This window comes from Erinaceus europaeus, chromosome 3 (assembly GCF_950295315.1).
Source record: "Erinaceus europaeus chromosome 3, mEriEur2.1, whole genome shotgun sequence".
In the NCBI taxonomy this organism is placed as follows: domain Eukaryota; kingdom Metazoa; phylum Chordata; class Mammalia; order Eulipotyphla; family Erinaceidae; genus Erinaceus; species Erinaceus europaeus.
Genome location: NC_080164.1, coordinates 153,552,778 through 153,575,236, shown reverse-complemented (window position 1 = coordinate 153,575,236; position 22,459 = coordinate 153,552,778). Strand labels below are relative to the sequence as shown.

The following is a 22,459-nucleotide window of genomic DNA, read 5'->3' as shown; positions in this document are numbered from 1 at the left end:
TTCCACATTTCTATAAATTTTAATGAAAGTACAGGACACTAAAAAGATTAAACTCCACAAGCATACTTTTCTTTAGTCCTCATTGGAAGTCACCATTCTGAGCTGACTTTTTAAAAAAAGAGAGAGAGGGAGGAGATAACAAAGCAAAGAAGTCCCCTCAGTGTGGTGGGCTCCAAGCTGGGTTATGCAAATGGTAAAGCAGGCACACTATCCAGGTGAGCTATACTCCTGGCCAACAAGCTGACTTTTTAAAAATATTAATTGGAGGGGGCAGGTGGTGGATCACCTGGTTGAGTGAACATGTTACAATGTGCTAGAACCCAGGTTTGAGCCCCCGGTCCCCATCTATAGGGGGGAAGCTTTACAGGTGGTGAAGCAGGGCTACAGGTCTCTCTTTCTCTCTCTCCCTCTCTCCCTCCCCCTTCCCTCTCAATTTCTGGCTGTCTCTGTCCAATAAACAAATAAAGATAATTAAAATATTTAAAAATATTTATTGGTTAGGGAAAACAGAAGTCAAGGTGGAAGAGGGAGATAGGGAGATAGGCAAAGAGGAACCTGCAGCACTGCTTCACCCTTGTGAAGCTTTTCCCCATCTGAGTGGGAACTGAGGGCTTGAGCCCCAGTCCTTGTGCACTGTAGCAGGTGCACTCAACTACGTGTGCCACTGCCAAGTCCTCAAACTGACTTTTTAAAGAGAGAGAATTAGGAACAGAGAAATCTCTCTACAGATAACAAAAACATGCCAGATGACATGCATAAAAATAAAAAATTGTAGCATGATTTTTCAGAAGACATTATCCTTAAAATCATGTAAACATAAAAGTACAGCACACACCTGAATGAGAAAAACACAACTTATATATTGAGCGCCTCTGCCCTACTTGGTAAGAACCCCGAAAGCAGGGACTATGCCTTATTTGTCAATATGAGGGTGATCTGGCTGCAATATCTGTCACCCCATTGATCACGAGGGTTGATTCAGCTGGGCGTGCTGATTAGGTAGATGTCCCCTTTCTCCCTCACCACTCCATGGGAATCCCTCCCAAAGCAAAACTCTTAGTCAAAGATGACCTTCCCTGAACAGTCAGACTAGTCTTCAGTCTAGAATATGTGAGTGAGTAGCTACAGTCTCCAACCAAAACCTCCAGACAATCTCTCAAGGTTCTAGTACCTGACATATGCAAACATTCAATAAAAAGCTCCTAAAAGAATATAGAGATGTTCACCAAAATGTTAACCATAACCTCTGGGTGGCAAGATTTAGAAAAAGTCCTTCTAATACTTTTGTATGCTGATTATTTGCAATTTTTTTTAATTTTTAAATTATTTTATTTATAAAAAGGAAACACTGACAAAACCATAGGATAAGAGGGGTACAACTCCACACAATTCCCACCATCAGAACTCGTATCCCATCCCCTCCCTTGATAACTTTCCTATTCTTTAACCCTCTGGGAGTATGGACCCAAGGTCATTGTGGGATGCAGAAGGTGGAAGGCCTGGCTTCTGTAATTTCTTCCCCACTGAACATGGGCATTGACAGGTCAATCCATACTCCCAGCCTGCTTCTCTCTTTCCCTAGTGGGGTGGGGTTCTGGGGAATCAGAGCTCCAGGACACATTGGTGGGGTTGTCTGTCCAGGGAAGTCTAGGTGGCTGAAAAGAGAGTTAAAAAAGCCAAACAAATTGTTGACTAATCATGAACCTAAAGGCTGGAATAGTGCAGATGAAGAGTTGGGTGGAGGTGGGGGTGTGGTCTCCATTTTGTAGATAGCTAGTAGGCATATTTTAGCTATATTCCAAAGGGCCTGTGACTATACTAGTTTGTTTTTTTTTTCCCCCTGAGCCCGAAATTTGATATGCAGGTGGATCCAAGTTATTGTCTGAGGAGATGATATCATGAATGGAAAAAGGACCAGAAAACTGGATCAGGGAAGAGAGTAGCTCCCAAATATGGGAAAGATGTATAAATATTGTTGACTGTAAATCCCATCGATTTGATGTCATCTGGGGTCCATATTCAGCTGAGGAGCCTATGTGATCTCTATATCCTGTAGATCTGAGCTCACATTGATTATTTGCAATTTTTTGTGTGAGTGTGAAGCATTTTCACATTCAGAGCAAAATAGTAATTTTCAACTTGAAGAAAAAAAATAGTCTGTGCCTCAAACTAGACATATGCCTACCATCTATCTTAAAGAAAAAGAGAGCAGCAGCCAGTCCTCACTGCAGGCACAGGGAAAATGCCTTCTTCTCATAAAGGAAAGGTTCCAGGGTTAAAGGTATAAGGTTGAATTTTACTAAGGAAGAGGAATTTAGAAAGACAGCAACTACCCATCTGCTTTCCATGCTATATTTGACAGATTTTATTCTGCAGCTCAGAAAACATGCTAATAGGACTTCTTGTGGTAAAAGGAAGAGATTTAAAAAGGAAGAGAGAGAGAGAGAGGAAAAAAAAACTGTTGTGACAGTTTGCACTGTATGGAAATTGGCTCACAGTGTCTACCTTTCATGGGGCACAGATAACATCTTTTCATAAAGACTACACTCCACGATATTCTGAACACACATTCAAGAAATACCAAGGGCAGTTTCACCAAAGCACCAGAGAGATCCAGCCCAAAGGAGTATGAGACGAAGCCTACATTTGCTTAGCGGGGCCTTCATCTATCTACTAGAGAACACAGAGGAGATGAGCTGCCTCATAAAGCAGATGGTCTTCTCTAGTTTTTGTCTTTGTCTTTTTCTTTTTTAACAAGATAATTAAAGGAAATGAAAGAGCAAGGCTCCTGCAAAATTGGCCAAGGAAAATGACTGCATCTGAAGCAGAAGGCATGAGTTCTTGAAGAAAAGATTTCGAGTTTCCCCACAGGGCTGACACAGGTTATTTGGCAACAGCAACAACAGCAAGGGAAGCCGTTCATCCTGAGGTCCATTGTCTCCTGACATGGAAGCACAGCCCTGGTGGGCACTGCAAGAAGGCAGGGGTCAAGCCGCCTTGTTGAGAGAGCACTAGGGTGAAGTGTCAGGTATGGCTTCTTGCTCTGTGATTCTGAGGAACCTGGGCCAGTTTTGTCACCTGCTAATTGTCAGATCACTTTAGAATTTTATTCACATAATTAATGTCAATGCTAGACACTAAGCTTCTATTGTGCATTATTACTGTAAGTTAAAAATCAGAAGAACAGCTCAGGGGTGAAGTGATTCAGAGAGTAGAACAGAGGCTGCAAGCATGAGGTCCTGAGTTCAATCCCTTGCACTGTATATGCCAGAGTGGTGCTTGTTTCCACTCTCTTATTCATATCAAGGATTATCGCTTGAAAATATAAAGAAATACCTAACAGGGGAAGGGAAATGAGAATACTACCTTATTGAACCCAATAGAAGACACTGTCCACTTCTGTTCTCTACGTTTGAAGACATTTATGAAGGGAATGGAAAGGCAAATAAAAGTAAATCTCAATGTTAACTCAAGATTCTATGCCAGAAGGGTTAAGCGGTGGTAAGCCCAGTAGAGCACACACATTACCCTGTGCGCGTACCTAGGTTCAAGCCCCGGCCCCAGCCACCACCTGCTGGAGTGAAGCTTCATGAGTGGTGCAGTGCTGCAGGTGTTTCTCTTCCTCTCCATGTCCCTGTTTCTGTTTTTTGCTTTTTTTTCCTTTTTAAGAGACTGTATACCATTTTATTTTTGTTTAGTTGGTTGTTTTTGTTTTGTCATGCGTGTTACTGCTAGGGCTCCACACCTACATATTCCATTGTTCCCAGGAGACTCGTTTTTTAAGAGGGTGAGAGACAGAGAGGGAGTGATAGTCAAAGGAGAGGAGAGAAATCACAGCACTGCTCCACCATTCATGAAGCTTGCTCCTGCACAGATGCTCCCGTGTAATGGTGAGGAGCTTAAACCCAGGTCTCTATGCATGAAATGTGCACTCTTGGGAGTCAGGAAACAGTCCTGCAAATCATCGCAAAAGGGCACAACCCTCCCCCAGCCCCTCACATTGCTACCCCCAATAACTTACCCTCTAAGTCTGAGTTTTCAAGAAAAGCCCAGGGGAATACTATCAAGCCCTGGCTTCCACTCAGTAACTAACATTTGAGGACCTTAACAAAAATGGCTGTCTCAGTTCTCAAAAATCCACTATTTTCCTCATTTTACAGAGAAGGAAAAAGAGCTGCAGCAAGGTTAAGAAATTTACATTCCATTGGGAAACTAAATAACAAATAGCAGAACCCAGGTTGGACTAAGGATTCTAGAGCCCTTACTTCCGAAATTCCATTCTACTGTCTCTTGCAGGAAGTGGAAAGGAGGGGTGGAGTCAATGAAACCAAGGCTCCAAAGCCTACTGGCAGGGTCTCAAATCCTCCCCCACTGGATATGGAGAAAGTGGGCATCTTCACCAAGGAATTAGAAAATAGTTTCTCGTCAGCCACTTCATAAAACAAAACAAACAACAACAAACAAAGAAACAAAATACGGAGTTTTCCTTCTAGCTCGTCTTCAAATTACCCCTGGGTCTGTCCAAGTCTAGAATTCTTGAAATCCTTTCTCCCCTCTCCTCTGGATTTCTCCTGATGCTTCTCACAATGCTTCCCATGAAAACCAAATCCACTTTACCTTTCACATTTCAGAGCTAAATTCTATTTCTATACGTTATGCACAAAAATCCACCTGATTTTCACCACTGAATGATTCAGAAAACATCTGTAAATTTCTTTCTATTATTTTATTTCTTATGAGAAAGGGGGAGGAGAAGGGAGGGAGAGACAGAGATGTAGACCAGAAAACTGCTCAGCTCTGATATATATGGTGCCAGGGATTGAACCTGTAGCCTCTGGAGATGAAATGTAGTGTCCTTCTCAGGATGGACTATCTCCCTGACCTAATTTCTTAATGTTAGTAATCTCTAATTCTTCTGTAACACTGTTTACTAGGCACAGCCTATAGATTATACATATACATATATATATATATATATATATATATATATATATATATATATATATATATTACTGCAAGCCTCAGAACCATTCTGTGCCTGGCAACAAGTCACCACCTATCATGTACAGCAGGTAGTGAAGCTTTTTTGTTTGAAACTTCTCTGAACTTCAGTGCTATAAGCTCAAGAGAAAAAAAAATCATCCTGCATGGTTTCTATGCAGAAATGGAATAAACATATAAAGCAAGTTAACATAATATTTAGATCTCTGTCTTCTCTCCACAAATGGTTCTGGATCTTCTAACAATTCAGAAAGTTTCAACTGGGAAAGAACAGGGAGAGAAATATTTGGTATTCTTCCAGACCCTTTGTTAATTTGGGTGTCAAAGAATCATTTTGAAGGAGACAGTGCATACTCATTGCACAGACAAGGTATTAGGACATTTGTGAACAGATGTTCTGCTCATATCTGAACCAGAATTCAAAGCCATATGTGCATATTGTTTCCACAGTGTTTTTAGAAGGACTTGAGAATAGAGATAGCCAGGTTTTTTTTTTTTAAGATTTTTTAAAAAATTACATGATACAGATACAATTACAGAAGCCAGACCTCCCACCTTCTACATCCCATAGAGATTGTTGGTTCATACTTCCAAAGAGAGAAAGAATAGGGAAACTTCCAATGGAGGGGGTGGGATATGGTACTCTGGTGGTGGGAATTGTATGAATTGTACCCCTCTTATCTCACAATCTTGTCAATCATTATTAAATAGCTAATAATAAAAAAGAAGAAAAAAATCGCATGATAATTTGTTTCAAATGAGATTTTCATTAGAGAGAGGGGTGGGACAGCATTCTAGTAACGCAGTGCCAGAGATCAAACCAGAAGCCTCAGGAGGATAAGCCCAGTGCTCTATGCACTGAGCTACTGACCTGGCTGGTCAAGTCTCTTGCCTGTCCCATCCATCCTCCCCGTATAGCCCTCCCTAGAACAGTGTTTAGTCATATGAACTCTACATGCAACCAATGCCTACGTGACGCTCCAGTGTTACTGGTCCTTGAGAAATCAAGACAGAAAAACACCATTAGAAAAAAAAAAAAACTGAGCAGTCACCTTTACTGCACTATTAGAACTACCCCCTGAATAAACAAATTAAAAGGAGGAAAAAGAAAATGCCTCAGACCCTGATATTGTAATTAAAAATAAACAAAATTAAAAGGAGGGAAAGAAAATGCCTCAGACCTTAGAAGTAGTAGTGAAGCATATACCCAACCTGCAATCTCTGTGTTCTGTCATTCACCTCCATCCATCCCACAAAGGGATCAGGTACTGATCTTGGAATAACCAGTTGTCCTTTCTTCACCTGCAGCTGCAGCCTGGAGACAGAAGGCCTAACCAGGTTGGCCTTTCTCAGGGAAGCTGCAGGAGGAGACCAGACTGCAACAGGGCCTGACCCACTGGCTCAGGCCGCCACCAGGAACAGGGCGTTCCCCTCAACACAGGATGCCCATTCACAAAGAAACACCAAGGTCCTCCTGTATCTCCAGCTACAATCTGAGTCCCTTGTCCCCAATCAGTGTTCCAAGAGCTGTCAGGAAAGCGGAAGGCAGGAATCACTGAAGGGAAACTGAAACAAAGGTCACTCTTAAAGGCAAAACCACACCTATCAATTCTCCTGCTCTTCTGTCCTAGTTCATGAGAGCTGTAAGTGCCTCACTTACAAACCATCTGTAAGAACTGTTCAGATCTACCCATGACCCAATATCATTTCTAATGATACATGAACTTGGGAGGGTGCATAGGTCTACACAAATATGCTGGGACACATTTATATATATTTTTTTCTAGGCAGGTTTTCATAGGTCAGGAAGCAATGTATTAGCTGTTCACAGTGAGACAAGGAGGCTCCATACAAATCAACCCTCACTCTCCCACCAGATCTGCTCCTTGCAGTTGGAGGACATCCAATGGTCATCCCATTCATCTCCTGATTCTGTCTCTCCCTGTGACAAATGGGGTCCTGCAACCCATCAAGTTACCCTTAGAAGTTACCCACATCTGAACTCTTCTCCCTCCATATCTTCCTACTTTCACCATCCAGATCACACTTTTATTCACTCTCAGGGAGGCTTCCAGCTCTTGATGGAGCACTCATCTGCCTGAACTCCAAATCCTGGTTCTCGAGCATGCAAATTCCGACAGATAACCACCACCTAGGAAAATCTACCCCCTGGACCACTAACTGGTCCCTGCTCCAAACCATAGATGAGGGAATTTGGAGCCAGACTCCCTGGCTTTGAATCATTGTCAACATTTCCTGTGAGAGTCTCTTTGGGTAAATCACTGTTCTATGCCTCAGTTTCCTCAACTATAAAATGGTCATGATAATAAGTACATTAAAGGCGTGTTGTGGAATTAAATTCAGAAAGGTGGTGGCACAAAATCAGTGCCATGTAAGTGTTAACCATTGTCATCATCTTTATTTCAAGAAATCCCCACTGCTCCAATGATAGGCTTAGAACCCTCCAGACCTAGTCCAAACTGGTCCAAACTAGACTAAACTCACCCTTTTCCTGTGAGGATATAAGCCATTTCTCTACCACCTGATTGCAAAGAGTCACCAGTCCAGGTTCCACACTTTACTAAATGATGGAAATTTCCCACTCATAAGAGTCCAGTGTTTGCTCAGCTAACAATGCTCAGTCCCTGCCCTCAGCTCCCAAGGACGAATTCAACACTGATGTCCCTCAGACCCGCCATTAAAACTCCAGAGGACTACAGTGAAGTTGTTAATGTTTCTTGTCCATTTGGTGCTGGTCCTTCCCTTACAACTATCTCCCAAGAGCCACTTCCTGGTCCACTTCCCCTTGGACCTCAGTTTCTTGTCCGTAAAATGAGGTAGTCAGAAAAAGGCTGCTTAAGCTTTCTTTTGAAGTTCCTTGGGATTACACAATGGTTTTTGTCTTGTATCTTTAGAATAATCTTTCTTGGGCGGAATAGATAGCATAATGATTACGTAAACAAACTCTCATGCTTGACGCTCCAAAGTCCTAGGTTCAATCCCCTGCACCACCATAAATCAGAGCTGAGCAATGCTCTGGTTAAAAAAAAAAAAAAAAAGACTTTAGAATAATCTTTCCTTAAAGAGGGTATATAGGAAAGACCACACATATTTTACTTTTTCAAATAAATGATTGAGGGAGCTAGGCAGTGTTCCACATGGTTGAGTGCACACGTTTTAACATGTAACAATGTGCAAGGACCCAGTTCAAGCCCCCAGGTCACTGCTTGTGTGTGTGTGTGGGAAGCTTCAGAAGTCAAACTGTGCTGTAGGTTTCTTTCCCTCCCTCCCCCTCTTGATTTCTCTGTTTCTATGCAAATTAATTACTTAATTATTTTTTAACTATTTTATTTATTTACCAATGAGGAAAATAGGAGGAGAGAGAGAGAAAAAAAAAACAGACATCACTCTGGTACATGTGCTGCCTAGGACTGAACTCAGAACCTCATGCTTGAGAGTTCAATGCTTCATCCACTGAGCCACCTCCTGGACCACAATAACTTCATTATTTACAAAGGAACGAATGACTGAAGTTGTTTCTAGCCTTAAGTTCCAGTGTTAGGAGGAAAGTGAGGTTTTTAAATGACACTTAAACATCCCTTCCCTCTCCAGTTTGATGACCTATGATTTACAGTCATTCGGTCTCTAGCAGCCTAAATCTGAAGCAATCTGGCATTACACCTTATAGTATCTCCATGATGCATACACAGAGCCAACCCTGCCTTTGACAGAGAAAACAGTACTGTGAGTGTTATACTCAAAGCCCAACACGGTGAAAAATGAAAGAGAAGCAACAGTGTTTTCCCCTTCCTAACCCTCAATTCTGTAATGGAGAGAGCCAGATAAATCACTTTCCATAAAAGTGTAGATCTAAGCCCCCAAATTTCTTGAAATCATCAGGATAGAACTTAGCCATAAAAAGTTGGAAAAGAAGTAGGAAAACCTAACAATACCATTACTCTGAGATCCAATAAAGCCTGCTGGAGCTTCACATTTTTAAGAAATCAGACTATTTATGCTATTACCACTAGTGCTGCTCTAGCTTCCTGTAAAGCCATAAATATATACAATGCAGTTCACCAAAGCACTGACTAAGACTATCATAAAAAAGGCTATAAGGAAGATACTGGCCATGAAGTCACAGTTCCTTGGTACTTGCTATAACAAGTACACAGAGACAAGTTCATTTATTTTGGAAATTACATCTCTAAGTTCACCACTCATCACTTTCATCTGTGAACAACTTTTAATACAAGTTCGAACCTCCCCTTTTATTTTTCTAAGAGACAGTTTTCACAGAGGCTGAAGGTCAGACTGACTATCAAGAACTATTTATGAAGCTATCTTTGATGGCAGGACAATGCCTATAACATCAGCATCTTCATATTTGTGTCAGCAAGTATGGCAGAAAAACCTAACCCAGGGAGTGACTGGGTGGTGACGCACCTGTTTGAACACACATGTTACAATGCACAAGGACCCAGGTTCGAGCCCTTGGTCCCCACCTGTAGGGGGAAAGCTTTACGAGTGGTAAAGCAAGGCTGCAGGTGCCTCTCGGTCTCTCTCTCCCTCTCTATCTTCCCCTCCCCTCTCAATTTCTGACCGTGTCTAGCCAATAAATAAATAAAGATAACAGAACAAAAGTTAAATAAAGAACAACCTAGCCCACAGTGGACTCAACAACTTAGTAGTGGGAAAGCTCGGGATTGCTGGTGTGGTTCAGCGGGAATAATGTTGGCAGGCATCCCCTAGATCTTTTTCTTTCCTTAGCCCCATGGTGACCTGAGGGCTGCTGTGCATTCAGATGTCTTAGCAGCATTCAAGGCAGTAAGTATAGGAAAGCAAGGAAATGCCCAGACAGGCTCCTGTGTTGGGTTTTATCATAAATACTTTGGCAGAAACTGCCCCCACCCCATGGCAGTGAACTTATTCTCAAGTCTCACTGGCCAGAACTACATGGGATGCTGGGAGGCCAAGGGTCAGGACAGGTATATTGGCTTAGACCATCATGATCTACCAGTCAGCTGATGGACAACTCACCCTGAGTTAAATCCAGGTTCTGTCCACTGAAACAGAACAGGAAAATGGTACTAAATAAACATCTGTGTGTCTATTTTGAATCTCTGTTTGGAGAATAACAAAGTCACTCAATAAATGGAGAAGACAATCATATCAGAAGTATCTTTTATGGGACTGGGCAGTGGCACGCCCAGTAGAGTGCACATATTACCATGCACAAGGGCCCAGGTTCAGGTCACCAGGTTCTATCTGCAGAGGTGGATCTTCATAAGTGCTAGAGCAGTGCTACAAGTCTCTCCTCCACCAGACCCCACCCCCTTTCTCTCTCTCTCCCTGCCCCCTTTATCTCTGTCTTAACAAATAAAAGAAAGAAGGAAAAAGAGCCATAAAGTTGCCATGCAGGTACTAAGCCTCAGCAATGACCCTGATGACAAAGCACAAGTACCACCATCTGCTGCTACATGTTAAGTAATATTTTACAAATTCCAGCACTTAAATAACAAAAATTGCTGAACTTTAGGTAGCTTTTGCTGTTTTCCTCTTCTTTTAAAAAATATTTATTTATTCCCTTTTGTCACCCTTGTTGTAGTTATTGTTGTTTTTATTGATGTTGTTGTTGGATAGGACAGAGAGGGGAGAGAAAGACAGACACCTGCAGACCTGCTTCACCGCCTGTGAAGCGACTCCCCTGCAGGTGGGGAGCCGGGACTTACGCCAGTCCTTGCGCTTAGCTTTCCTCTTATACACAAACAACTAACAGGCGAATAGCTGAAAGGTGAGTGTGTTGTCTCCTTGCTGAGGAAGAGAATACTGATGTCAGCTCAAATGCTAAGGAGATGAGGCGCCTAATTCCCAGATGGGAAGGCCAGGCTAGCTGTGATGCGGGTTCTTAAGGCACCCTATGGCACTTAAACATCCTTTCTCCACTCTGTTTCCTATCTGTTCTCACCCACCTCCCTTTCCCTGCCTGAGCAAACAGGTGCATCCATTTAGCACCCTGAGCCTCACGTGAAAGCATGCAGCTTACCTAACAACTACTCAACATTCAGCACTTCTTGCTGTTCCCAGGCAAGGAGCCAAAACTGGTGCCATCTTCCTATTCCATCTTGTGGACAAACAAGGCGCTCCAGTCAGATCTGGCTCACCTCCTCTGCCACCTTCATCTCCCACCAACTCCACCATGCCCATGACCTGGGGTCACCCTCACCTCCTTTTCATTCCTTCAACTGTCTCTACTCCTGTGCCTGAAATGAGCTCACCTCAGTTCTTCACACATGACTGGGCTTTTCCCATGCTTCCAGTCATAGATCTCATAGCACTTCTTCAGAGAGATCATCCCTCTGTCACTGTACGTCAGATGGGCCCTGCCCTGCAGCTCTCCCTCATACAGCTGGTTCCTCCATGCCATGGGCTGCAATCCTCCATTCTAAGCCGGGTGGGTTTTCCCATTGTGTGTCTCCATCACGAAAGTGAAGGGAGGTTTCATGGGAGCAGCACCCTCCCCCATATTATTCACTACTCTGTCTCTGGTAGACACAGAGACAGGAAGGGGTCTACATTCTTAGCTTTGCCACCTTGGTTCAGGATGGGCTTGCTGCCACTGACCTCTAGATCCCCTCTTCATCACTAACTCTTGGGAAAGGACCCCAAGTAAACATTGGTCCGTGAGATCCTAACCTTGGGACTTCCTCTCGTTCCAACAATTTGTCTTCTCTATAGCCCCTTCCTACTCCTCTCCCATCTGCTAAAGTGGGCAGCTCAGTGGTTAGGAACAGAGATCCCAGAGTCAGACAACCTGGTTTCAAATCCCAACTATGATACACTGTGTAGACTTAACCAGTTTACTTTACTTTTTAAATTTTTATTTATTTATTTATTAAGCTAAATACAAAGAGAACAATAGCGAGAGAGAGAGAGAGAGAGAGATATCAGAGCACTATTCAGCTCTGGCTTAAGGTGGTGCTGGATATCTAGCCTGGGATCTCAGAGGCTCAGGCATGAAAGTTTTTTCCATTACTATTATGCTGTCTCCCAGTCCTCCCTTATACAAATAACAATCCCCTCAGGATCTCCACCCATAAGTAAGTGACAGAAGTAGGACCCAGTTCACAGTGAGTTGTTGAAAACATTAAAGGAATAAGCATGGAGTGCTTAGCAGTGTCTGGCAATTGTAAGCATTGGTGACTCACACATATGCAAATTGTTTCTTAAAGAGAACATGCTCTTTGTCTTCATCAAGACCCACACTCCCCTAGATTGTTCGCATGTGTGCCTAGTTTATTAGGTCCCTCCCGATATTTCATCCCCTTTGCTTTAATATCGGACCCAGGGGACCTGCAGTGCTACTGCTGCACTGCATATGTGAGCTGAGTCACAACTTCTGCTACACATGGGAAGACTCTCAAAAGCTGCTATTTTCTCCTTGCACTTCAAGGAGAATTTGAACCTATCTTTATTGGTCTTTACTCCTCTAAGCTGCTAAACCATATATTGTGGTTATACATTATAATATTGCTCCCTTTGGTCAGATAGATCCAAGAAGGTTTTTTTTTTTTTGGCCTCCAGGGTTATCACTGGGGCTTGGTGACTGCACCGTGAGTCCACTGCTCCTGGAGGTCATTTTATTCCATTTTTTTTGTTGTTGTTGTTGCCCTTGTTATAGCTGTTGGATAGGACAAAGAGAAATTGGGAGAGGAGGGGAAGACAGAGGGAGAGAGAAAGATAAGACACCTGCAGACCTGCTTCACACCCATGAAGCGACCCACCTGCCCCCACAGGTGAAGAACCAGGGGGGAATCAAACCAGGATCGTTATGCCAGTCCTTATGCTTTGCTCCATGTGCACTTAACCCGCTGCGCCGCCAGACCTCCGGATCCAGGAAGTTTTGGGGAGTAAGGTGTCTCACCCTTCCCAACCCTCCAGGGGTGCCAGTGCAGCATTAAGCACAGCAGTGTCAGTTAATCTAATGATTGGCTTTGATGATCCTTTTGATTATCTTGCCACCTTGTTTCTCAAACAAAAAAGGGAGGCTCCTCATTAGAGCCTTGCTGACACTGGACTCTCAGCAGGAAGAGCAGTGATGTCCAAAACCAAAGCCTTCTATCTCCTATCTCCTGACATTTGGAAACAAAAGGAAATCTTGTTCATCTGTTATCGCTGCTACATGATAAGATGGTAGCAGGTTTGCATGCTTGAGTTATGGGTATGGTTCCAAATATGTAATCTGTAACTTAAACTCTTTAGGGATTTCCTTCTACCCTGATAGAGGGAATCAATTTTCTCCATAATAAGGCACTCCTAAGAAAGAACTGGAAGGAGAAAACAAATAAAATCCCATGACTCAAGCATTTCCCAGAAAATAAAACGAGATTGACTAAAAAGATATACTACCTGTAACAAAGCATTCTTTATAAAGATTTCAATGACTCATGCTTCTGTATCTTTCATATCTTATGTAGTATCAACTTCTACACAGAGAAAAAGGGTAAAAAATGGCCTACTTATAGCCATTTCGTTGTTTTTAAGTTAAAACTGATTTTTAATTTTTAATAGGTAATATGAGTATAGATTAATACCATTCCCACCACCATAGATCTGTGTCCCTATGCCCACTCCCTTGTAAATGAGCTTAAAATCTCCCCCCACACCTCACCCAGAGTCTCTTACTTTTGTGCAATACTACAAACCCAGTACAATTTCTGCTTTGTGTCTCCCTTTCTGTTCTTCTTTCTCAAGTTCTGTTTATGAATGGGATCATCCCATACTCATCTGTCTCTTTCTGACTTATCTTTCTGACTTATAATTCCTTCAGTCCATCCAAGATGGTTGAAGAAGATGAATTCACTATTCTTAACAACTGAGTACTGTTCCATCGTGTATATATGCCATAATTTTCTCAGCCACTCATCTGTTGTTGGACACCTGTGTTGCTATGAACATTGGTGTACACATATCTTTTAGAATGAATGAGTTTGACTCCTTAGGCTATATCCATAGGAGAGGAATTACTGGGTCATAGGTAGGTCCATTTCTAGCCTTGTGAGGGTTCTCTAGACTGCTCTCCACAGGGGGTGGACCAATTTACACTCCCACCAGCAGTGAATAAGGGTTTCTTTGTCCTCAAACCTTCTCCAGCATTTGTTGGTGCTGTTATTCCTGATTATGGCATTTTACAAGGGTGAAGTGGTATCCCATTGTAGTCTTTATTTGCATTTCTCTGATAATCAGTGACTTGGAGCATTTTGTCATATGTCTGTTGGACCTTTGTATCTCTTTTGTGGTGTATATTCTATTCATATCCTCTCCCCATTTTTGGAGTCATTTTTTTGTTGTTGTTGTTGTTGCTAAGTTTGGTGAGCTCTTTATATATTTTGGTTATTAGTCTCTTGTCTGATGTATGGCATGTAGAAATCTTCTCCAATTCTGTGTCTCTTTGAGAGATGGTTTCTTTTGCTTTGTAGAAGCTTTTCAACTTGATGTAGTCCTATTGGTTTATTTTTGTTTTAGTCTTCCTTGCAATTGGGTCTGTATCATTAAAGCTGCCATATAAAACTTAGATAGAAAAGAGTTTCACCAAAATTTTCCTCTAAGTATTTGATAGTTTCTGGTTTAACATCAGATCTTTGATCCATTTGGAGATTCCTTTTATTTCTGGTAATATGTGCTGCTGTATCCAGTTGGCTAGGATTTTTTTTAATTTTATTTTTTAGTATTTTAGCGTCTATGTTCATTAGAGATATTGGTCTGTAGTTTTCTCCCTGTCTGCTTTTGGTATCAGGGTGCTGGGCCCTCCAAGCCTCAGGCATGAAAGTCTATTACACAAACCACTGTGCTATCTCCTAGGCACCCCCCCCCAAAAAAAAAGGTGGGGGGCATGGGATCAAGAAATGGCTCAGCCATTAAGAAAAAAGAGTTTCTGTGCTGGAAGTCTGAGGTTTGAGCCCTCGCACCATGTGGAAGCCACGTGAAACCGGAGGAAGGTCCAGAGTTAGTGGAGTAATCTGTAGTCTCCCTCTCCCTCTCTATTTGAAATAACAAGACAAAAGCAAAGTCAAAAGAAAGAAAGGAAAATAAAAGAAAACATCATCCTGATAGTGTTGGAATTGTACATATACAAGGTCCCAGAACAGAAAGTGTAAAAAGGAAAGGTCTAGAAGGTACTGATATTAACAACAGCTGACTTATCTAATTCTTCTAGCGTTTGCCCTTCTTCCGTAGCCAGTCAACAGCGTCAGGTTGAGCCTGATGTAAAGTTTCGAGACCTCCTTTGAATCTGGAGAGGTGGCAGTCATTGACTATGTGGGTCATAGTCTGTCTGTAGCCGCAGGGGCAGTTCGGGTCGTCTCTGGCTCCCCAGCGATGGAACATAGCGGCACACCAGCCATGGCCTGTTCGATAGCGATTGAGGAGGGCCCAATCATAACGTGCTAGGTCAAAGCCGGGTTGACGCTTGCAGGGGTCTGTGATGAGGGGTTTGTTCTTTACCTCAGCTGACTGCCAACTCTGTTTCCAAGAGACTGGAACAGAGAAGGTCAGTGTAGGCGTTGGAGACCAGATTGGGTGACGAGACGTCAAGTGTTGGACAGGGTGGGTGAAGATATCCGCGTATATTGGCAGGTCCGGTCGAGCGTAGACGTGGGAAATGAACTTAGATGATGCCGCATCCCGACGAATATCTGGCGGGGCGATGTTGCTAAGAACTGGCAGCCATGGAACCGGGGTGGAACGGATGGTTCCAGAAATTATCCTCATGGAGGAATATAATTTGGAATCGACCAAGTGGACATGGGGGCTACGGAACCATACTGGGGCACAGTATTCTGCAGTGGAATAGCATAATGCCAGAGAGGATGATCGTAGTGTGGAAGCGCTCGTGCCCCATGAGGAGCTGGCCAGTCTTGCAATGATGTGATTCCTCACGCCCACCTTTGCTGCAGTTTTTATGAGATGTTTGTGAAATGACAGAGTGCGATCAAGAGTAACGCCAAGATAGACTGGCTGGGCTTCATGCCGGATTCTCGTATCAAGAGAATGTGTCAAGCTGCACATTAAGCTCACGCGAGGCCGAGGCATGGTGTAGATGGAAAACAGATGATACCGTTTTTGCAGTGCTAGGGATTATCTAATGAAACTGACCGTCTCATGACTCTGAAATATGCCAAGCCATTCCTATCAGAATTCTAAAATTTCATTTTGCAGGGATTTTAGTGGCCTTTATTCAGGTCATCAGAGTTCACTTTCCCTGAGAACAATTTCAGGTTTGCATAAATAAGCATATGTCTAAATATCTGGTGGTGGGAACTGTGTGGAGTTGTACCCCTCTTATCCTATGGTTTTGTCAATGTTTCCTTTATACATATATTAAAAAAATGAAGTGGCCTTTCTTTATTAGTGTCTGTGGCAAGATAAATCTATTTAGTTGATATGAAAATACACTCTCTATATATGACTATCTAAAAATATTGGCAATGGGCAAGCCTGAGATAACCAATTTCTTTGTTTGGGTTCACAGACCAGGTACAGATTCCTCAATGACTCTATAACTGGTGGACACACTCAGGAGTACAGTGAGGTGCTCCACCCCGACTCTCCAGGAGACTACACTGCCCTACACTGTAAGACCTGTAAGAGTGTGCTTACTCAAGTTATAGCATCTCAACAGAAGGCTTTTCAAGCCATCCAACCCCTGCATTAATATTTACTTAGCACTTACTTATGTTGAAAGTTCTGTGCAAATGAAGCACTTCAGTCTGGTGGTTCAGTGGGTCTTAAACTTCTGTAATCAGACTGTGTGGCAATGTTGTTTTTTTTTTACATATATTTTTTGAATTTATTAACTAATTGATTGTGGGTAGAGACACAGAGAAATTGAGAGGGGAGGAGATGACAGAGAGGGAGAGAGCAACCACCACTGGTCACTTCCATCAGAAACAGCATCAGACCAGATAATCCATGCAAGTGGCAAAATCTGCACCAAGAACCAAAAAAGTAGAACAAACTGAAAGACATATATATAGTTGGATAGAGACAGAAAGAAATAGAGAGGGACAGAGGAGACAGAGATAGATAGACAGACAGACAGATGCTAGATAGAGAGGTCTGTAGCACTGCTTCACCACTTGTGAAGCTTCCCTTTGTCAAGCTTATCCCTTCAGGTGGGTCCTTGCACAAGGTAACCTGTATGCTTGACTAGATGCCCCACCATCCAGGCCTTTTAAAATAACTAACAAACAAACAAACAAACAAAAGAACTGCATGAAAGGGTAACAAGTTAACTTGAAATAACTGAATCAAGGGAGTCAGGCAGCAGCGCAGCCGGGTTAAGAGCACTTGGTGCAAAACGCAGGGATGGTCTCAAAGATCCTGGTTCGAGCCCTGGCTCCTCACCTGCAGGGGAGTCACTTCACAGGCGGTGAAGCAGGTCTGCAGGTGGCTATCTTTCTCTCCCCCTCTGTCTTCTCCTCCTCTCTCCATTTCTCTCTGTCCTATCGAACGACAACAACAACAATAGTAACTACAACAACAATAAAAAACAACAAGGGCAACAAAAGGGAAAATAAATATAAAAAAAGAATATAAAAAAAAACTGACTCAGTTTTTCAGAAGTGTAGGAAGAAAAAAAAGAAATAAGACACCTATATCAGCCAATTTGATTGATAGACACAAACCCAAAGCAATTCTATTTCCAATGAACAATCAGGAATTAAATTAAAAAGAGATTTATTTTTAGTAACATAAATATGTTTAAGAATTAATTTAACAGAAGCACAAAACTGGTAAACTGAACACTACAAAATATCATTGAAAGAAATTAAAGAAAACAGAAAAATGAGAAAACATTTTCATAATTTTGGAAAATATAGTGTAATTAAAATGGCAATGTTCTCCAAAATCATCTGAAAATTAAGCACAATTCCCATCAAAAGCCACCTAATTTCTTTGCAAAAATTTGAATACCCTAAAAAGGAAAAGAACAGTTTTCAACAAACAATACTCGGCCAAATAGATTTGAACATACAAGGAAATGAAGTTGGAGTACTACTTCAGATCATATATAAAAATTAACTCTGGGAGCTGGGCAGTAGGCAGCAGGTTAAGCACACGTGGTGCAAGGACCCACATAAGGATTTTGGTTAGAGCCCCCGGCTCCCCACCTGCAGGGGAGTTGCTTCACAGGCGGTGCAGGAGGTCTGCAGGTGTCTCTCTTTTTCTCTTTAACTCTAATTAAATACCTAGAGTAAATGGGAAAACTACACAATTCTTGGGAAAAAAAATAGGAACAGATCTTCAAAACCTTTGACAATAATTGTTTTACATATGACATCGATAGTACAAGCTACAAAAGAAAAAATTGATAAAATTGTACTTCAGCAAATTTTAGCATGTTTATTCCTCAGATGTACACTATCAAGAAAGTGAAAATAAGATATACAGGATGAAGAAGCATTTTATAAATCTGATATGGGTCTAGAATTTATTTAGACTATATTACTTGGATGGTGTACTGGCTTTGCCATATATATGATCCAAGTTCAAATTCAAGCCTGACCCCTACCACTGGAATAAACTCCAGTGCTGTGTTCTCTCCCCCCTCCCTTTTTTAAATATTTACTTATTTTCTCTTTTGTTGCCCTTGTTGTTTTTTATTGTTGTTCTTAGTGATGTCATCATTGTTAGATAGGACAGAGAGAAATGGAGAGAGAGGAAGGGAAGACAAAGAGGGAGAAAGAAAGAGAGACTCCTGCAGACCTGCTTCACCACTTGTGAAGTGACTCCCCGACAGGTGAGGAGCCAGGGGCTCGAACCAGGATTCTTATGCCGGTCCTTGTGCTTTGCGCCACCTGCGCTTAACCCGCTGCGCTACAGCCCGACTCCCCCCTCGCTCTCCTTTATTGGGGGATTAATGACTTACAATTGACAGTAAAGTATAGTAGTTGGTACATGTATAACATTTCTCAGTTTTCCACATCACAATCTAATCCTCCCCCAGGTCCTTCTCTTCCATTATATTCTAGCTCCTAAAGGCACCCCACCCTCACCGGCAGTCTTTTACTTTGGTGCATTACACCAACGCCAGGGTGTGTTTTTCTATCTGAAAAAGTCAGTGGAAGCCCACGCAATGACAACAGCAACAGTAAATAATAGTAATAATGCAATTTTTAAAAATCCTACAGTGAAAAAGGGTACATAACCCTATTTTAAAATAAAGGATTGGAGAAGATACTTTGTCATCAAGGAAATGTAATTCAAACCCACAACAAGACCATTTCACAACCACTGGGTAGCTTTAATCAAAAAGACTGACAAGAGCTGGGCAAGGATGTGGAGAAATTGAATCTACGTACATTATCACACTCTGTCATTTCACGAACATCTCATAAAAACTGCAGCAAAGGTGGGCGCGAGGAGTAACATCATTGCAAGACTGGCCAGCTCCTCATGGGGCGTGAGCGCTTCCACACTGCGATCATCCTCTCTGGCATTATGCTATTCCACTGCAGAATACTGTGCCCCAGTATGGTTCCGTAGCCCCCATGTCCACTTGGTCGATTCCAAATTATATTCCTCCATGAGGATAATTTCTGGAACCATCCGTTCCACCCCGGTTCCATGTCTGCCAGTTCTTAGCAACATCGCCCCGCCAGATATTCGTCGGGATGCGGCATCATCTAAGTTCATTTCCCACGTCTACGCTCGACCGGACCTGCCAATATACGCGGATATCTTCGCCCACCCTGTCCAATGCTTGACGTCTCGTCACCCAATCTGGTCCCCTACGCCTACACTGAACTTCTCTGTTCCAGTCTATTGGAAACAGAGCTGGCAGTCAGCTGAGGTAAAGAACAAACCCCTCATCACAGACCCCTGCAAGCGTCAACCCGGCTTTGACCTAGCACGTTATGATTGGGCCCTCCTCAATCGCTATCGAACAGGCCATGGCCGGTGTGCTGCTATGTTCCATCGCTGGGGAGCCAGAGACGACCCGAACTGCCCCTGCGGCTACAGACAGACTATGACCCACATAGTCAACGACTGCCACCTCTCCAGATTCAAAGAAGGTCTCGAAACTTTACATCAGGCTCAACCTGACGCTGTTGACTGGCTACGGAAGAAGGGCAAACGCTAGAAGAAGAATCGGTAGGATAAAAGAAAATGCTCTGAAATTACGCAGCTTTGTGAACAAACTAAGCACCACTAGATTTTATACTGGAAGAGAGCAACTATATCTCACATAGGGGGAAAATCCTACAATAGCAGAAGCAGCAAAACAGCCACAGAGCAAATTCATAAATTGGAAGACAGTTTCGGTGGAGACTAATAGACCAGCTAATACACAGGGCTTATTCCAAAAGTAGTTGCAGATTTGTCAGAAAAAACAATGTCTTGGAATTTGGGACCTTTATATTCTCCACTGAATGATTTACCTTGCCTCTTTGTCTAGGTAGCTGACACTGCAATTTTCACATGGGTTGTTTGTCTCTTGAGAGAAAGGTAAGAGTTCTCTAGGTAAATGCAATACCTACATGTATTTCTAAGGGTGTGTGCATGTATGCACACACGTGTGTAAGTCTAATAGCAAGCAGAAAACAAAGTGAGAACAGAATGAGCCATGCCAACGATGGAGAAAGATCCCAGAGACAGGAAAGCTGAAGAAAAAAATCAATTAGTCAATCAAGGCTGCAGATCCTCCCATGAGTCTTCAAGAGGCAGACTCTGCTGACACCTTGATCTTAACCCAGTTAAGACTCTTTTTTTTTTAGATTTCTGGACTACAAAATGGCAAAAGAATAAATCTGTGGAGTTTTTCTTTCCTTTTTTTTTTTTTTTTCTTTTTTTCAAGTTCCTGGGTTTGCTGTAATTTGTTATAGCAACAACAGGAAATAAATACAGGAGGCAAGTAAGGGAACAGAAGAATTTTGTAATTCAGTTCTGACAAAAACAAAGGTATAGGGCACCAAAGTAAAAACCCAGTGGTGAGGGGTAGACATGTAGCTTCCTGGGCCAGTGGGGGGTGGGAGTGGGCGGGAGGGATGGGTCACAGTCCTTTGGTGGTGGGAATGGTGTTTATGTACACTCCTAGCAAAATGTAGACATATAAATCAGTAGTTAATTAATATGAGAGGGGGAAATCAATTGTATGTCTCAAAGTTTCTCAAAAGACAAACTGAATCTTTTTAATATATAGGCTGTGTATTTGATATGCGGACTCTCTCAAAAGCCTAGACCAAGTAGATTAGAAGCATCCAATAGCACAGCTATATACAAGATACTGGGTACTGTACAGCAAACCATAGCAAAGGGACTTTTCAAAGTTAACCCAATTAACAAATAATGTGATGATAATATTAACTATTGATTGTCTTTTTGAACCCTAAGACAGCAGGAACCTCACATCTTCACTATAGAGCCCCTACTTCCCCCAGTCCTGGAACCCTTGGATAGGGCCCACTTTCCCGTATGCATCTCCCAATCCAAACCAAATAATATTGCATCCGCCGATCACAACCTAACCAAAGCAACGATTGCCACCTCAACATGCTTCACCTCAGACTGTATCCAGAGACTTCACGTGTGGAATGACAACCCTTCAGCTTCATTACTCGCGTGAGACCTTTCCTTTTATAGTACACTCTAATTTCATCTCAGGTAGTTCACTTTCTAACAAAGTCCCATAATCTAGATATACACCAGTTTCTGTGAGAGAGAGCTTATGTTCACACGTATCCATAAACTACTGCAAAATATATACCTGAAAGCAGAAGTACACTAGAGTTTGCAGTGAGTACCTCCCTAACACTTCCTCTCCACTATTCCAAGCTTGGGATCCATGATTGCTCAACAAATTGTTTGGCTTCATATGTTAACTCTCTTCAATCACCAGGTTCCAGATGCCACCAGGATGCTGACCAGGCTTCCCTGGATTGAAGACCCCACCAATATGTCCTGGAGCTCAGCTTCCCCAGAGACACACCTTACTAGGGAAAGAGAGAGGCAGACTGGGAGTATGGACCGACCAGTCAACGCCCATGTTCAGCGGGGAAGCAATTACAGAAGCCAGACCTTCTACCTTCTGCAACCCTCAACGACCCTGGGTCCATGCTCCCAGAGGGCTAGAGAATGGGAAAGCTACCATGGGAGGGGGTGGATTATGGAGATTGGGTGGTGGGAATTGTGTGGAGTTGTACCCCTCCTACCTTATGTTTTTGTTCATTAATCCTTTCTTAAATAAAAAATTTAAAAAAAACAAAAACAAAAACAAAGGTAACTGATGATAATATATAGCAGAACATTAGAACTACTCAGTTACAGAGGAAAACAGGCCTGAGTGAGAGGAATGGTGAATCCCATTGGTAAATCAACTGGGTGCAAACACACTACCATGTTCAGGAAGAAGCTAACCTGAACCCAACTAAAACTAGAGAACCCTGGGTGGTAGAAA

The 22,459-nt window shown here is 42.5% G+C and overlaps 1 protein-coding gene across 12 annotated transcripts in view; it reads right to left on the bottom strand.

Annotated features, from left to right (window-relative positions):
• The window catches only part of APBB2 (amyloid beta precursor protein binding family B member 2), a 420,468-nt gene that overhangs the window by 236,546 nt on the left and 161,463 nt on the right, over positions 1-22,459 (bottom strand). The window contains exon 1 of one of the 12 annotated variants that reach the window (XM_060188178.1): positions 6,214-6,377. The exons of the other annotated variants lie outside the window; for them this stretch is intronic. The gene's annotated coding sequence lies outside the window, so the exon portion shown is untranslated. Of the gene's footprint in view, positions 1-6,213; positions 6,378-22,459 lie in introns of those variants that run through there. 12 annotated transcript variants of the gene reach the window in all.